At 37.8% G+C, this 18,971-nt stretch overlaps 1 non-coding gene and 1 pseudogene across 1 annotated transcript; one reads left to right on the forward strand and one right to left on the reverse strand.

Annotated features, from left to right (window-relative positions):
* Positions 1 to 716: 716 nt before the first annotated feature.
* On the forward strand, positions 717 to 823 carry LOC135271564 (U6 spliceosomal RNA). The gene has a single exon (XR_010339689.1). It is a non-coding gene; the product is annotated as a U6 spliceosomal RNA (small nuclear RNA).
* A 16,002-nt stretch (positions 824 to 16,825) lies between these two features.
* On the reverse strand, positions 16,826 to 17,696 carry LOC105722974 (RRP15-like protein; annotated as a pseudogene).
* Positions 17,697 to 18,971: the final 1,275 nt, after the last annotated feature.

Raw genomic sequence — 18,971 nt, forward strand, 5'->3', positions numbered from 1 at the left:
ACTCCAACAAATGGGAGGACGTTAGGTGGGTTAGGTTTGAAAAATTACCTATTGGGTACTATGCTCACTATTTTGTTAAATATGAGTATGTAAGAAGCCCACTTCCCACCAATATGCAGTATGCCTATGTAACAATCATGCACATGTACCCCCTGAACATAAAATAAAATAAAATAAAATGAAGACAGAAAAAAAAAAAAATCAAGACATGGCACTACAAAAATTAACAGAACACAAAATGAGACAGCAAAACAGGAAAAGAGAGATGAAAAGCTGTAACACATACATAAAACAATTAAAATTGCAGCTGTAAGGATTTTGCTATCAGTAATTATAAATGTAAATGGGTTGATTTATCCATTCAAAAGACAGAGTGAATGAACAATATCTAAGATATAATACACTCAGTTTGGATTAAGGTGCACACATATGTGAGAGTGAGAGAATGGAAAATAATATTTTATGTAAATATTAAACAAAAGGCAGCAGAGGTAGCCATACAGATACTAGAAAAAATAAACTTTAAGTCAAAAACTGTCACAAGAGACAAAGAAGGACATTACATAATAATAAAAGGGTCAATTCACCAGGAATATATAATAAACATATATGTATCCAATAGCAGCACACCCAAATATATAAAGAAAACTTGAACAAAACTGAAGAAAAAAATGGACAGCTACAGAACATCCAGACAGAATCAATATAGAAATAGAGTGCTCGCTTCGGCAGCACACATACTAAAATTCGAACGATACAGAGAAGATTAGCATGGCCCCTGAGCAAGGATGACATGCAAATTAGTGAAGCGTTTCTTATTAAAACAAACAAACAAACAAACAAAAAATTAAAAAAAGAAAAAATATAGAAATAAAGTACTTGGAAAACACTATAGACCAAATAAACCTAACAGACTTGCTTAGAACATTCCAGCCAACCACGCAAGAATACACTTTCTTCCCAAGTGCACACAAGCCATTCTCTATTAGATATCATAAATCAGGTAACAAGAAAAGTCTTCAAAAATTGATGAAGGTTAAAATCATATTAAAATTTTTTAACTCAATTGAATAAAACTAGAAATCAATAGCAGAAAGAAAAATTAAAAAATTACAAATATGTAAAATTTAAAAAACATACTCTTGAACAAGTAATGTGTCAAAGAAGAAATCAAAAGAAATTAAACCTTGAAATGAAAGAAAATACAACACATTGAAACTTATAGAATGTATAAAAAGCAGCATTGGGCATGATGTTTACAGTGGTCAATGCCTACATTAAAAAAAAAATCTTTAGTACAAAACCTAACTGTATACCTCAAGGAGCAATAAAAGAAACAAGAAACTAATGCTGAGGTTACAAGAAGAAATAAAGTTTTGAATAGAAATAAATAAATCAGAGACCAAAAGCCAACATAAAAATCAGTACAACTTAATTTATTGAAAAAGATAAAATTGAGAAAACTTTTTATAAACTAGCAAGGGAGAAGGCTCAAAAATATAATTAGAAGTGAAAAAGGAGACTATAAATCTGATGCCACAGATTTAAGAGAATATTATAAAACACCCTATGTCAATAAATTGGATAACCTAAAAGAAACGGAGAAATTTATAGAAATGTATAATGAAGTTTCAAAAAGTTTATGGAAAAATAGAATTAAAAGATGAAAATAAAAATTTTAAATTCGTCTCTCAAAGTAAGTTCCATCAAGCTCAAGATAGGTTTGTAAGTGATGATACCTGCCATTTTGTTCATTTATAAAGAACTGAGGGTATTGAAAATTAATTAATTAATTTATTTATTTATTTTTGAGACAGTCTTGCTCTCTCACCCAGGCTGGAGTGCAGAGGCATGACCTTGGCTCACTGCAACCTCCAACTTCCAGGTTCAAGTGATTTTCTTGCCTCAGCCTCCTGAGTAGCTGGAACTGCAGGCATGTGTTATCATGCCCAGCTAATTTTTTATTTTCAGTAGAGACAGGGCTTTGCCATGTTGGCTAGGCTAGTCTTAAACTGATCTTAGGTGATCTGTCTGCCTTGGCCTCCCAAACAGCTGGGATTACAGGCATAAGCCACTGTGTCCACCTGGGTTCTGGAAATTTAACCATGTCAATGCAGTCTATTTTACATTATAAACCAAATGGGCGCCCTCTAAAGACTTTTTGACATTATGAAATAAAAAAAAGACAAAGGAGCCAAATTAGGACTGTAAAGTCATTCACCTTACACTAATGGATGCCTAATGATTTTCCATTAAACTTTTGCAAAATTACAAAATTGCCATTGTTTGATGAATGAAATGAGTAGAAGCATTGTCATAGTGGAAAAGGGCACTTTATTGAAGTTTCCTTGGGTGTTTCTCTGCTAAAGATTTGCCTAATTTCTGAAAACACTTTCTTAATAAGCAGATATTTTCATTCTTTGACCCTCCAAAAACCCAACAGCAAAATGCATTAAGCACACTGAAAAGTTTTACTATTACCTTTTCTCTTTAAAGGTCTTGTTTTGTTTTGACTAGACCCCACTTCCACTTCTTGGTAGCCATGGCTTTGATTTTGTTTTATTTGCAGGATCATACTGGTAAAGCTATGTGTCACCTCCTGTAATATGATTCCTTAAAGAAATGCTTCAGGATCTTGATCCTGCTTGTTTAAAATTTCCATTGAAGGCTCTGTTTTTGTCTGTAGCTGATGTGTGCACAGCAGTTTTGGCACCCATTGAGTGAAAAGTCTATTTCCTTTTTCTTGGTTGGGGGGTGGGCAGAATTGTGTAAGCTGAATCAATTGAGATGTTTATGGTGTTGGCTATTGTTTGTGCTGTTACCAGTTCTCTTCAATTAGGGCACACCTAAGCTTTATGTTTTTCCTTACAAATTGGTGCAAATGGTCTGTGAGATTCATTTTCAACATCAGTTTGTCTCTTCTTAAAATGAGATATCCTTTTGTAAACTGTTGATTCATTTTGCTTTTTGTAAGTCATCAATGATTTTGCCATTCTACTATCCAAATTTTATCATAAATTTAATGTTTGTTCTTGCTTCAATTTTAGCAAAATTTATATTGCTCTGATAGGGGCTTTTTTCAAACTGGTGGCTTATCTTTCTTATGTCTCAAAATAGAGTCTGATGATACATATTATAATGAATTTGTGAGTTTATTTTGGTGCAAACATTTTTAAATCCATGCATATTTTTTCATAATATGCATTTTCATGAACATTTTGAAGACCCCTGTACAACCTACCAAGATTGAATTACATAATGGTAAAGAAATCAATGAAAAAAGAAGAGCCATTTTAAATATATATGCACCCAATACAAGATTACTCAGATTTATAAAGCAAGTTCTTGGAAACCTACAAAGAGACTTAGACTCCCACACAGTAATACTGAGAGACTTCAACACTGCACTGTCAACATTAGACAGATCAAAGAGACAGGAAATCAACAAGGATATCCAGGACTTGAAGTCAGCTCTGGACCAAGTGGACCTAATAGAAATATGCAAAACTCTCCACCCCAAATCAACAGAATACATATTCTTCTCAGCACCACATTGAACATATTCTATAATTGACCACATAATTGGATGCAAAACACTCCTCAGTAAATGCAAAATAATGGAAATCATAGGAAGTGCTCTCATGGTAGTAGTACCAAAACATATATAGACCAAACAGATATAAACACCAGTGGAACAGAACAGAGGCCTCAGAGATAATGCCACACATCTACAACCATCTAATCTTTGAGAAACCCAACAAAAACAAGCAATGGGGAAAGGATTCCCCATTTAATAAATGGTGTTCGAAAACTGGCTAGCTATATGCAGAAAGCTGAAATTGGATCCCTTCCTTACATCTTATACAAAAATTAACTCAAGATGGATTAAAGCCTTAAATATAAGACCTTGAGCAATAAAAATTCTAGAAGAAAATCTAGGCGATAGAATTCAGGACATAGGCGTGGGCAAAGACTTCATGACTAAAACACCAAAAGCAATCACAATGAAAGCCAAAATTGACAAGTGGGATCTAATTAACTAAAGAGCTTCTGCACAGCCAAAGAAACTATTATTAGAGTGAGCAAGCAACCTACAGAATGGGAGAAAATTTTTGCAATATGTTCATCTGACAAAGGGCTAATATCTAGAATCTGCAAATAAACAAATTTACAAGAAAAAACAAGCAACCCCATCAAAAAGTGGGTGAAGGATATGAACAGACATTTCTAAAAAGAAGACATTTATGCAGCCAACAAACATATGAAAAAAGGCTCATCATCACTGGTTATTGGAGAAATGCAAATCAAACCCACATTGAGATTATTAAAAAGTCAGGAAACAACAGGTGCTGGAGAGGATGTGGAGAAATAGGAACACTCTTACACTGTTGGTGGGAGTGTAAATTAGTTATACCATTGTGGAAGACTGTGATGATTCCTCAAGAACCTAGAAATAGAAATACGCTTGAGGCAGCAATCCCATTACTGGGTATATATCCAAAGGATTATAAATCATATAAAGACACATTGACACATATGTTTATTGCTGCACTGTTCACAATGGCAAAGACTTGGAACCAACCCAAATTCCCATTACATGATAGACAGTATAAAGAAAATGTGGCACATATACACCATGGAATACTATGCGTCCATAAAAAGGATTATTTTATGTCTTGGCAGGGACATGGATGAAGCTGGAAACCATCATTCTCAGCAAACTAACAGAAGAACAGAAAGCCAAACACAGCATGTTCTCACTCATAAGTGGGAGTTGAACAATGAGAACTCATAGACACAGGGAAGGTAATATCACACACCAGGGCTTGTCAGGGAATGGGAGGGCTGAGGGAGGGATAACAGGGAGTGGGCGGATTGGGGAAAGCTAACATTAGGAGAAATACCTAATGTAGATGAGGAGGGGATGGATGCAGCAAATCACTTAGCACATATATACCTATGTTCAGTTTTCATGTAGTTGTGTGGTTTTGAATGAGTTTCTTAATCCTGAGTTCTAATTTGATTACACTTTGGTTTGAGCAACTGTTTTCTATGACTTCCATTCTTTTGCATTTGCTGAGGAGTGTTTTACTTCCAATTATGTGGTCAATTTTAGAATTGCTGTTTGTAAAGGATTTTATTTTTATTTCTCCTTCACTTATAAAGCTTAGTGTGGCTGGATACAAAATTCTTCATTGAAAATTCTTTTCTTTCAGAATGTTGAATATTGGCCCTCATTTGCTTCTGGCTTGTAGGGTTTCTGCAGAGAGATCTGTTGTTACTCTGTTGGGCTTCCCTTTGTGGGTAACCTGCTCTTTCTCTCTGGCCACGCTTAACATTTTTTGCTTTATTTCAACCTTGGTGAATCAGACGACTATGTGTCTTGGATATATTCTCGAGGAATATCTTTTGTGGTGTTCTCTGTATTTTCTGAATTTGAATGTTGGCCTGCCTTGTGAGGTTGGGGAAGTTCTCCTGGATAATGTCCTGAAGAGTATTTTCCAACTTGGTTCCATTCTCCCTGTCACTTTCAGATACACCAATCAAACACAGATTTGGTCTTTTTACATAGTCACATATTTCTTGGAGGCTTTGTTCGTTTCTTCTCACTCTTTTTTCTCTAATCTTATCTTCTCACTTTGTTTCATTGAGTTGATCTTCAATCTCTGATATTCTTTTTTCTGCCTGATCGATTCATCTATTGATACTTGTGTATGCTTTGTGAAGTTCTCGTACTGTGTTTTTCAGCTCCATCAGGTCATTTATGTTCTGCTCTAAACTTGAAAATCAGTGTTTTAGATGAAAGAGCCATGGAGTTATAAAATTATGTTAAAAGTCAATCAATTTACTAGTTTTATTTTATAAATTTAAACTTACAAAAAGTTTAATCTTATCTGAAATAAAGCCAATCATATTGTTAAAATAAATGTAATTATGGGGGAATGAATTGTAGAGCTTCCAATGCCACCAGCATTTGAATAGACAAGGTCTTCAAGAAATAAAAGCATAAAATAAGTCTGAAATCTGTACCACTTTTTTTCTCTGAAGGCCTTTACTAATTTGTAACTGGCACAAAGCTAAGAGGCTGGAATCTTGGCCACAGGCACAACTAAGAGGTTGAGCAGATGAACAGAGCTTTGACAGTTTGCAGAGCAAAATAATTTTTTTGCCTCAAAAACTTATTACATTTTAGAGGCCTTGATGAACCCCTCATATGTTCAGATGGGACACGTGAAGTCTGATTTCTAGGAATAACAGTGAACTGAAAATAGACCAGTTCTAATAAAGAGTGAAACAATTTCAAACCAGTTCAATCCTAAACTGAATTAAGGTGACTTTCTTTTAGTCTATCTGTCTGCCAGATACAAAAGTAATATCATCCAGAGCCTCTATAACTTTTCAATGTCTAGCATTCAATAAAAAAGTTACCAGTGCACACAGAGACAAGATTTTTTAAAAAGGAATAGAAAATAGACTCATAGTAGATCTATATTTGCAATGATCACAGTTGGACCTTAAGTAACTGTGATTATACATTCAACAAAATATATAACAAAATATAGAATTTCAATAGAGAAATTAAATATACAATAGCATTAAAATGGACGTTTCAGAAATGAAAATGCAATAACTAAGATTAAGAACTCAGTAATTGGCTTAATAGCAGCTAAGGCATGGATAATTAGAGCACTGATGAACTAGAAGATAAGTCAGTAAAAAGTATTCAAACAGAAGCATAGACACCCCAAGGCATATAGTCATCAGACTATCCAAGGTCAACATGAAAGAAAAAATCTTAAAGGCAGCCAGAGAAAGAGGTCATATTACATATAAAAGGAAGCCCATCAAACTAATAGCAGACTTTCCAACAGAAAATTTACAGGCTAGAAAATATTGGGTGTCCATTTCTACCATTTTTAAAGAAAAAAGATGGCAGCCAAGAATTTTATATTTGCCAAACTAAGCTTTATAAATGAAGGAGCAAGAAAGCCTTTCCCTGACCAGCAATTGCTAAGGGAATCCATCTCCACCAGTCTGATCCCACAAGAGATGCTTAAGAAAGTTATAAATATGGAAATTAAAGAATGATACTCACTACCACAGAAGCACACAGCCCATGGACACTATAAAGGAACTACACAATTGAAACTACAAAGCACCTAGCTAATGAGACTATGACTAAAACAAACCTTTGCGTGTCAATATTAATCTTGAATGTAAATGATCTAAAGACTCCACATAAAAGACATAAAGTGGAAAATTAAATTAAAAAACAAGACCTATCTTTCTACTGTCTTCAAGAGACCCATGTCACATGTAGTAATACTCATAGGCCCACAGTAAAAGGATGGAGAAAGATTTATTACAAAAATAGAAAACAAAGAAAAGCAGAAGACACTATTTTTGTATCAGATAAAACAAACATTAAGCTTACAACAGTGAAAGATAAGAATTGCATTACATAATGAAAAATGGTCCAATCCAACAAGATTTAGCTATGCTAAATATATATGCACCCAACATTGGAAGCACACAGATTAATAAGTTACTTCTAGACTTCGGAGGAAGCTTAGACAGCCAGACAAAAATAGTGGGAGATTTTAGTACTCCACTGATGGGATTAGACAGATCATCAAGGCAGAAAACTAACAATGAAACTCTGGACCTGAATTTGACATTTGACCAATTCAATCTAATAGATATCTACAGAATAATCCACCCAACAACCACAGATTATACATTCTTCTTACTTGTACATAAAATGTACTCTGAATTTAACTACATGCTTGGTTATAAAACAAGTCTCAATAAATTTTAAAAAATTAAAATTATATCAACCATCCTCTTGGACCACTGTAGAGTAAAAATAGAAATCAGAACCAAGTGGAACTCTAAAAAGAACACAATTATGAGTAATCTAAACAACTTGATTCTGAATTACTTTTAGTAAAAAATAAATTTAAGAAAGGAATTAAAAATTTTTTGCAACAAATGAAAATAGAAGTGGTGGCTGGCAAGATGGCAGAATAGAAAGAGCTTTGGTCTGTAGCTCCCAGTGAGATCAATGCAGAAGCCAGGTGATTTTGGCATTTCAAACTGAGGTACCTGGCTTATCTCATTGGACTGGTTAGACAGTGGGTGCAGCCCACAAAGGGCTAGTTAAAGCAGAGTGGGGCATTGCCTTACCCAGGAAGTGCAAGGGGTCAGAGAACTCCCTCCCCTAGACAAGGGAAGCTGTGAAGGACTGTGCCTGAGGAACAGTGCACTCCAACCCAAATACTATGCTTTTCCATGGTCTTTGCAACCTTCATATTCCCTCTGGTGCTTATGTCACCAGGGACCTGGGTTTCAAGCACAAAACTGGGCAGCTGTTTGGGCAGACGCTGAGCTAGCTCCAGGATTTTTTTTTTTTTTAATCCCAGTGGTGCCTAGAACACCAGCAAGATGGACACATTCACTTCGGGGGCTGAAGTCAGGTAGCCAAGTGGTCAAGCTCAGCAAATCTCACCCCCATGGAGCACAGCAAGCTGTGCTTGAAATCCACTGGCTTGAAATTCTCACTGCCAGAACAGCAGTCTGAAGTCAATCTGGGATGATCGAGTTTGATGGGGGGAGGGGTGTTTGCCATTACAGAAGCTTGAGTAGGTGGTTTTCCCCTCACAGTGTAACGAAAGCCACTGGGAAGTTCAAACTGGGCTAATCCCACCACAGCTCAACAAAGCTGCTGTAGCCAGACTGCCTCTCTAGATTTCTCCTCTCTGGTCAGGGCATCTCTGAAAGAAAGGCAGCAGCCCCAGTCAGGGGCTTATAGATCAAACTCCCATCTCCCTGGCCTGAGCACCTGGGGAAGAGATGGGTGTGAGTGCAAACTCAGCAGACTCAAGTGTCACTGCCTGTGGACTCTGAAGAGAGCAGCAGATCTCCCAGCACAGCACTCGAGCTCTGCTAAGGGACAGACTGCCTCCTCAGATGGATCCCTGACCACATGTCTGCTGACTGGGAGACACCTCCCAGCAAAGGTCGACAGATACCTCCTACAGGAGAGCTCAGTCTGGCATTTGGAGGGTGCCCCTCTAGGATGAAGATTCCAGGGTAAGGAACAGGCAACAATATTTGCTGTTCTGCAGCCTCCACTGATGATACAGGCAAACAGGGTCTGAAGTAGACCTCCAGCAAACTTTAGCAGACCTGCAACAGTGAGGCCTGACTGTTAGAAAGAAAACTAACAACCAGAAAGGAATAGCATCAACATCAACATCAACAGAAAGGATGTCCACACAGAAACTCCATCTGAAGCTCAACAACATTGAGTCAAAATCCATCGATGTGCTGTATTCAGGAGAAAAATCTCATGTTGAAAGACACACATAGGCTCAAAATAAAAAGATGGAGGAATATTTACCAAGCAAATGGAAAGCAAAAACAAACAAACAAATGAAAAAGCAGAGGTTGTCATCCTAGTCTCTGATAAAACATACTTTAAATCAACAAAGATCAAAAAAGAAGAAGAATGGCATTACATAATGGCAAATGGATCAATGCAACAAGAAGACCTAATTATCCTAAATATATATGCTCCCAATACAGGAGCAACCAGATTCATAAAGCAAGTTCATAGAGACCTACAAAGAGATGTAGACTTCTACACAATAATAATGGGAGACTTTAACACTCCATTGTCAATATTAGACAGATAAACAAGATAGAAAATTAACAAGGATATTAAGGACTTGAACTCAGCTTTGGACCAAGTGGACCTAATAGACATCTACAGAACTTTTCACCACAAATCAACAAAATATACCTTCTTCTCAGCACCATATCACACTTATTCTAAAATTGACCACATAATTGGAAGTAAAACATTCCTCAGCAAATGCAAATAAACAGAATTCATAACAAACAGTCTCTCAGAACACAATGCAATCAAATTAGAACTCAGGATTAAGAAACTGAATCAAAATCACGCAACTACATGAAAACTGAACAACCTGCTCCTGAATGACTACTGAGTAAATAAAATTAAGGCAGAAATAAATAAATTCTTTCAAACCAATGAGAACAAAGAAACAGCATACCAGAATCTCTGGGACACAGCCAAAGGAGTGCTTAGAGGGAAATTTATAGCACTAAATGCCCACAGGAGAAAGCAGGAAAGATCTAAAATCAATGCCCTAATATAACAATTAAAAGAACTAGAGGAGCAAGAGCAGACATAGTCAAGCTAGCGGAAGGCAAGAAAGAGCAGAACTGAAAAAGATAGAGACACAAAATCCCCTTCAAAGAAATCAATTAACCCATGAGCTGGTTTTGTGAAAAGATTAACAAAATAAATAAACCACTAGCCAGACTAATAAAGAAGAAAATAAAAGAAGAATCAAATAGATTTTCTAATCAAGTAGATATTATCCCGGAGAACTTCCAAAATCTAGCAAGGCAGGCCAACCTTCAAATTCAGAATGATAAAGGGAATATCACCACTGATCCAACAGAAATAGAAACCACCACAACACAATACTAGAAACACCTCTATGCAAACAAACTAGATAATCTAGAAGAAATGGATAAATTCCTGGACACATACGTTGTCCCAAGACTAAATCAGGAAGTAGAATCCCTGAATATACTACTAACAAGTTCTAAAATTGAGGCGGTAATTAACATCCTGCCAACCAAAAAATGCCCAGGACCAGATGGATTCACAGCTGAATTCTACCAGAGGTACAACCAGGAGGTGGTACCATTCTTTCTGAAACTATTCCAAAGAATAGAAAAAGAGGAAATTCCCCTAACTCATTTCATGAGGCCAGAATCATACTGATACCAAAACCTAGCAGAGACACACCACAAAAGAAAATTTCAGACCAATATCCCTGATGAACATCATTATGAAAATCCTCAATAGAATACTGGCAAACCAAATCCAGCAGCACACCAAAAAGCTTATCCACCATGATCAAATCAGCTTCATCCCTGGGATGCAAGGCTGGTTCAACATATGCAAATCAATAAATGTTATACAGCACATAAACAAAAGCAATGACAAAAGCCACATGATTATCTTAATAGATGCAGAAAAGGCCTTCAATAAAATTTAACACCACTTCATGCTAAAAACTCTCAATTAACTAGGTAGTGGTGGAATGTATCTCAAAACAATAATAGCTATTTGTGACAAACCCAAAGCCAATATTATACTGAATGGGCAAAAGCTGTATGAATTCCCTTTGAAAACTGGCACAAGACAAGGATACCCTCTTGTCTCAGTCCAAAATCTCCTTAAGTGGATAAGCAACTTCAACAAAGTCTCTGGATACAAAATCAATGTGCAAAAATCACAAGCATTTCTACACACCGATAATAGTCAAACAGAGACAAATCATGAGTGAACTTCCATTCACAATTGCTACAAAGAGAGTAACGTACTTAGAAATACAACTTACAAGGGATGTGAAGGACCTCTTTGCCAAGTCTGTCCCACACACCCTGGTTGAGCAACGGATGCAAGGAGTACTTAGACACAGGTATGCAGTATATAGCAGCTAGGAGACTGCTGGCACAGTGGGAAGTCAATAAGCTGGAGCCGCTTGCTTTTATTCAGTATAGAAATAATGCCAAAAACTTGGAGCCAACACAATCCGTGGGCAATTAAAATTGTCCCCACTTGCAGGGAGCAGTCTTGTATGCGGATGATCAAAGGTTGGTTTCTGGACAACATAAATAAACAAGTCTATTTAGATAAACTCCCCTACATTTCCTTGCACCTACTTCTTACCCTCTGCCTCAGGGTAAGAGAACAGCTGCCTTCAGCTTATTCTCCCCCAAAGCTTTGCAGAGCCTTCTGACCTTTTGAAAGACCTGCTTCTTTCCCTATATTTTCTTTTACCACTCTGATGATCCCCCACATCTCCCTCCACCATTTTTTTTTTTTTTTGCATCAGGTTTTGTTGATTTAAGAGTACAGATGAGTGCAGTGACAGGTTTGACAGGAGCAGTGGTTACAGCTTGTGTTCTCATTTTACATTCTAGAATTAGTAAGTAACATAAGACAAACATGAGTATAATCAGTAATACTCTTTTCCAATCAAGGAGTGACCTGTAGTGTTACTTGGCACCTCAGTCCAGTGTCTGTCATTACTGAGGAACCTCACTGGGGGTATGTCAATACCTCTTAGCCAAGCAGTCATATTGTTAGAGGCTGGGAAGGGGGTGCCCAACCAAGTAACAGGGTAGAAGGAAGGCAGATCCAGAAGATGGGCCCAACTGGAGAGTAGCAGGTGCGGGTTGCAGGCAGAGTGAGAGAATAAGAAGGGTTAATACTCTAAGAGAGTTGAATTGTGCAACAGAAAGCATAGGAAGGAACAAATTATATAGAGTGAATGGTGTCTGTGTTTGGAGCAGGATTCACTTAGTCTCCTGAGTTATCTTCTTCAGCATCCCCCAGGTAATTTCTGGGGCCTGTGTCATCTGAGGAAGTCACATCATTCAGGGATGTGGGTCCTGCAGGGCCATTTCTTTCATTTCTGGTATCGAGTTGGGTCCTAGCCATGTCATGGTATGGATTGATGTGTCACACTGCAATCAAAGAGGACCTGAGGGGATGTGAACACAAGCATATTTTCTTCCCCACGTTAACAAATCATTTGGACCACACCTTACATTACTATTTACATCTTGTCATAAAACCACTGGTTTTATGTCTTGAGGGGCTTTTGAAAAATGCTTTTCTATGGCTGATTGAAATTTATCATCTAAATTTTAAAAATTAAGGGTAAATAAGGCTTGTGCCAATAGCGTTGGAGGGTCCTTACTCATATTCCCCCTTTTTTGTTTTCTGAGTGTATTTGTAAGGGTGGAGTGGCCACGTTCTACTATGGCCTGTCTTTGGGGGTTATAAGGGATGCCTATGGACTGTTGGATGTTCTACATGTGACAAAATTGGCAAAATTGTGAGCTGACATAAGCTGGACCATTATTAGTTTTAATTTTTGTGGGCTGCTCCATAAATGCAAAAGTTAAGAGAAGATGTTTAATGACATATTGGGCAGACTGTCCAGAAAGAGCATGAGCACTCATTAGGTGGGCATAGGTATCAATGGATACATGTACATACCTTAGTTTTTCAAATTCAGGGACGTGTGTAACATCTGTTTGCCATAACTGATTAAGGTGTAGTCCTCTAGGGTTAGTGCCTGTTGAAGGAGGGGGGTGTGCCTGTGACCTGGCAATCTGGGTATTGTAAAATAATATGTTTAGCTAGTCTTTGGGTAACTTGAAATTGTTTAGTTAATTTTTTCCAATTTTGGCAGAAAAATTGATGTGATTGGGTAACTTGGTCAAGCAGTGACATGATAACCTGCTGATCTGCTTGATCATTGCCATAAGCAAGTGGGTCAGGCAGTGAGCTGTGGGCCCAAATGTGTGTAATAAAAATAGGATGTGTCCTTAGATCCAACAATTGCTGAAGTCAAAGAAAAAGTACACAAAGTGTAGTCTTGCAAGTAGACTTAATGAGGGTTGTTTCAAGGTTTTGCAATAAGTAAACAGAGTAAGCAGAGTCACTAACAATATTGATAGGCTGAGCAGAAAAGGTTTCTAGGGCCGATATTAAGGTTCCAACCTCAGCTCTCTGAGTGCTAGTAAATCCAGATTGAGTGAGGGAGTTATGTAGTTGCCACCAGATAGCCGCTTTTCCATTTTTATCAGAGACATCAGTAAACAGCATTAAAGTGTTAGGTATTAGGGAGTGAACTATCTTTGTAGGCATAACTATAGGAACACAAGATAAGAACTGGAGTAGTTTGTCAGCAGGAAGGGCAAGATATGTATGGCCTGCATAATCAGAGTGCAACCCGCAGGCCTAGAGACAGGGGCAGGACTGCTTTGAACTGTTTTTTTACTTAAGGGTGCTCTTATGACATTAGGATTGTAACCTAGCAATTGATTGCATCATCTGAGGCCTGTATACATGACTTTACTAACTAGCTGGGCATAGGGAGATAATGTTTTAGTCCCAGTATGTGGGCAAAAGACCTATTCTAGGAAACTTAGCCCTGGGGCCATCTGTCCTATTAATCCTGTTGGGAAATGTTTAGTAGGAAGAACAAACAATTGAACTAAATATCATGGGTCTGTGTGATCTAGTTGCCTTGAGAAATAGCTTACTCTATTTCCTCAATTTCCCTTTTTTCGGCATGGTTAAATACCTGAGGAGTCCAGGGCTGCGTTGCCCTTTAGGATAGAAAGCAGGTTTTGTAATTTATCAGTAGTTATGCCCAAGGTGGGGCAAAGCCAGTTAATACCACCCAGTCATTTTTGATAGTCATTTAAGGTGTGTAAGTTGCTAGTATTTAATTTAACCTTTTGAGGTCTCACTGATTGGGAAGTTAGTATATATCAAAGATATTTCCAAGGAAAGGACATCTGTACTTTTTCAGTCACTATGATTACATCTTTTTTTTTTTTTTTTGAGATGGAGTCTTGCTCTGTCGCCAGGCTGGAATGCAGTGGCGCAATCTCAGCTCACTGCAACATCCACCTCCTGGGTTCAAGTGATTCTTCCACCTCAGCCTCCCGAGTAGCTGGGACCACAGTCGTGTGCCACCACGCCCGGCTAATTTTTGTATTTTTAGTGTAGATGAGGTTTCACCATGTTGGCCAGGATGGTCTTGGTATCTTGACCTCGTTATCCTCCCACCTCAGTCTCCCAAAGTGCTAGGACTACAGGCCTGAGCCACTGCACCTGGCCTGATTAAATCTCTTAACTGTGTATTCCTTTTGAGAGAGGCATGTAAATTTAAAAGTATTGGCTCCATTGGGGCCACAAGTAAGATATTATCCATAAAATGGATGATCTTGCAATTAGGAAATTCTTTTCTACTGGGGAGCAAAGCCTGATTTGCATGATGCTGACATATGATAGGACTGTTTGGCATTCCTTGAGTAAGTACTTTCCAATGAAATCAGTGAGCTGGCCTTTCATTATTGATAGCTGGTATTGTAAAAACAAATTGTTCTTGTCTTTTTCTGCAAGGGGAATAGTATAAAAGCGGTCTTTTAAGTCAATAATGACTATAGGCCAATCTCAAGGAATCACCACAGGGGAAGAAAGCCCCTGTTGAAGGGGCCCCATAGGTTGTAAATTAGGATTGATAGCCCATAAGTCATGCAAAAGTCTCCATTTACCAGACCTTTTGTGAATGATGAAAATGGACGAATTCCAAGGGCTGTTTGATGGTTCCATATGGTTGACTCTTAATTGTTCCTCAACTAATTCATGGGATTGTTGTAATTCTCTCCCTTTAAAGGCTGCTATTCTACCAAAATAGGATTTTGAGAGAGCTATGTCAGGAGTAGGGGAGGAATAACGGTAGCCATTATGAGACAGGGATCTTATGTTCACATAATTCATCAAATTCTGCCCTCCAGAGGAGGTATTGACTAGCATCTAAAGTTGTTTTAGCTAGCACTAACCAGGCCCTTGGGATCATATGGAAGTTGTTTGCTATGGCCTCAATTAATCCTTTAGTAAATGGGCTAGAAACTCCATTTCCTCTAATGCTTTTTCTTATCTCTTTATAAGTGTTGAAAGTAATGGGTTCATACATCTGATTGCCTTGTTGATCTTTTATCACTGTGCAAGCCAAGAGCTCCCCTTTTAATGCTGCTTGCCTAAAACAGGGTCTCATAACTGTAGTGTATCCCTTGTCTTTTTTCCAATTTATTGGGGGAGGACACTCAGGAAAAGCCTCTGCTTCCTCTTTGGTATCTCTACCCGGTAATGGTGTGACACAGGGAGGAGGAGGAGACAGTAAGGTAGGTGATGGTTTCTCCTCCCTTCCCTTTTTATGTGCTTCTGTGTAGAGTGGGGCCACAGCAGCTATGACTAAGGCCCATAACATTAAAGATGTTACTGGGACCCTTTGCCCTTGTGCATGATGCCGTTTAAGATTTCTCACCACTTTATGTCTAGTGTGCCTTCTTCTGGGAACCATGGGTTATAGGAAACAACAGTTTGCATTAGGTCCCTTAATTAAGCCTGCAAAACTGAGACTCCACTAGCTTTAAGCAGCTGTTTCAATACTTGTATATACTGTTGCTGTTGAACTGATAACTGTTGTCCCATGATGAAACCCTAGCTTAAAAATTCCCCCAAACTTGGAAATCCTGAGCGGGCACCAATGACTTATTGACTGCACAGTCTCTTCACCTTTATTTTTGAGGATTCTGTTGTGATCTGTTGCAACACTCCTCACAAGGGGCACCAGCTGCTCAGTCTGTCCTGCAGCCCCTGGCGGAGTGATACACGCAAGGAGTACTCAGACACAGGTATGCAGTGTAGAGCACCTAGGGGACCACTGGCATAGTGGGCAGTTTCGATAAGCTGAAGCCACTTGCTTTCATTCAGTACAGAAATAATGCCAAAAACCTGGAGCCAAATCTGTGGATAATTAAATTTTTTTTTTAAACTTGAAAGAGTTTAATTATGAATTTGTACTGTATTTCTGAAAAAATTGGTGATGCTGAAATAACATACTAACAACCATGACCAATATGACCCTGAAAAAATGCATATCTCACTGGTCAAGCAGCAATATTTCCTTTTATAAATGTTCTAAGGAACAATGCTTAATATTATACCAGGGTTTAAAATATAATTTTAATAAAATATATATAAAGTGTACATGAAAAGAGGAAATATGAAATGAGGGAAAAGTTTTTTGACTTTCTTACAAATGATATCCTTATAATTCCCCAACTATCAGGGGATGGAATATTTTTCTAGAAAAAATAAAATGATTATAATTTTATTTCCTATGGTGCTTTATGTACCAGAGTCACTTGCAGATTCTGGTCTGCTGTCATCTGGCCCATCACTTTCCTTGTCCCAGTCTTTCATAGATGCTCCTATCATGAAATCATCACTTAGGATCATCCAACCTGGGCCCTCTTCTGATTTCACTTCAGTGTGTTTGGCTTTTGGTTTCTTCTGCTTAAGGTAGTTTCATTTGTACTTTCATCTATTCCTCTCGAAACACTGATAAAATCTTTCTTGGAAACAGTTGATAACAACTTAATTCACTTTCTAATAGAGCTTCCAGCTTCTTTAACCTTCTCATCAATGTTCTTTTGAAGTTTCTGAACAGCATTATATAATTGCACCACACCCCTCATTGCAATTCTCTGAAGATTTCTGTCTCCTTGTCTTGGACAACATCTGGCTTTACTCTGTGCATCATTTCCCACTTCATCCTCTTATCATGCTCTTTTATTTTTTCTTGTCTTTTTTGCTTTAACTTTTCTTTTTCCTTTTCCAGCTTCTTATTTTTGACCAGAATAGTAGGTTTACTTTCAGGAGTTTTCTTGTTGAGGACTTTAGCCATGGCATCTGCCCAGCCCGTATTAGTCCCAATATTTGATTCTCCGTCATCTTCATTTTCTTCATCACAGGGCTCAGCATAACCCTCATTGTCAGCTTCTATTGCTTCCTCATCAGAATAAAAGTAGTCATATTCTAATCCACAGCTTCCTATTATAGATCTTCCTATTATAGAACCTTTGCTATCAGAAGCATCTGTGCCCTCCTCTTCCAGCACCGACGCTACAGCTCCAGTTGTCATTTTCATCATCTTCTTTGGGGTCCTTTTCAGATTTTCCTCTGCACTCACATGTGAGTCCAGAACGGCGGCTGCCATTTTTCCATGCTGGAAGTGTTTCGGGTAATTAAAATTGTTGTCCCTCCTTGTAGGGAAGAGTCTCATGGGTGGATGATCAAAGGTAGGTTTCTGGACAACAAAAGTAAACAAGCCTATTTAGATAAACTCTCCTACATTTTCTTACACCTACTTCTTGCCCTCTGCCTCAGGGTAAGAGAACAGCTGACTTCAGCTTATTCTCCCCTGAAGCTTTGCAGAACCTTCTGACCTTTCAAAAGACCTTCCTCTTCACAGCTTCTTTTGCCACTCTAATCAACCCCCACACCTCTTCAAGGAGAACTACAAACTACTACTCAAGGAAATAAGAGAGAATGCAAACAAATGGGAAAACTTTCCATGCTCATGGATAGGAAGAATTAATATGGTAAGAATGGCCATACCTCTCAAAGTAGTTTAGAGATTCAATGCTATCCCCGTCAAGCTACCATTGACTTTTTTCACATAATTAGAAAAATGTACTTTAAATTGTATATGGAACAACAACAAAAAAAGAGCTCACATAGCCAAGACAATCTTAAGCAAAAAGAACAAAGCTGGAGGCATCATGCTACCTGACTTCAAACTACACTACAAGGCTACAGTAACAAAAACAGCATGGTACCAGTACCAAAACAGATATATAGACTAGTGGAACAGAACAGAGGCCTCAGTAATAACACCACACATATACAACCATTTGATCTTTAACCAACCTGACAAAAACAAGCAACTAGGAAAGGATTCCCTATTTACTAAATGGTGTTAAGTAAACTGGCTAGCCATATGCAGAAAACTGAAACTTGACCCATTCTTTACACTTTATACAAAAATTAACTCAAGATGGATGAATGACTTAAACATAAAAATTAAAATCATGAAAACCCTAGAAGAAAACTTAGGCAATATCATTCAGGAAATAGGCGTCGGTAAAGACTTCATAACTAAAACACCAAAAGCAATGGCAACAAAAGCCAAAACTGACAAATGAGATCTAATTAAACCAAAGAGCTTCTGCACAGCAAAAGAAACTATCATCAGAGTGAACAGACAACCTACAGAATGAGAGAAAATTTTTGCAATATATCCATCTGACAAAAGGCTAATATCCAGAATCTACAAAGAACTTAAACAAATTTACAAAAAAACCAATAAAACTACATCAAAAAGTGGGTGAAGGATGTGAGCAGACAGTTCTCAAAAGCAGACATTTATGCACCCAACAAACATATGAAAAAAAGCTCATCATCTCTGGTCATTAGAGAAATGTGAATCAAA

Source organism: Aotus nancymaae, unplaced genomic scaffold (genome assembly GCF_030222135.1).
Source record: "Aotus nancymaae isolate 86718 unplaced genomic scaffold, 86718_ANA_hifiasm-v0.15.2.pri h1tg000081l, whole genome shotgun sequence".
Lineage (NCBI taxonomy): Eukaryota > Metazoa > Chordata > Mammalia > Primates > Aotidae > Aotus > Aotus nancymaae.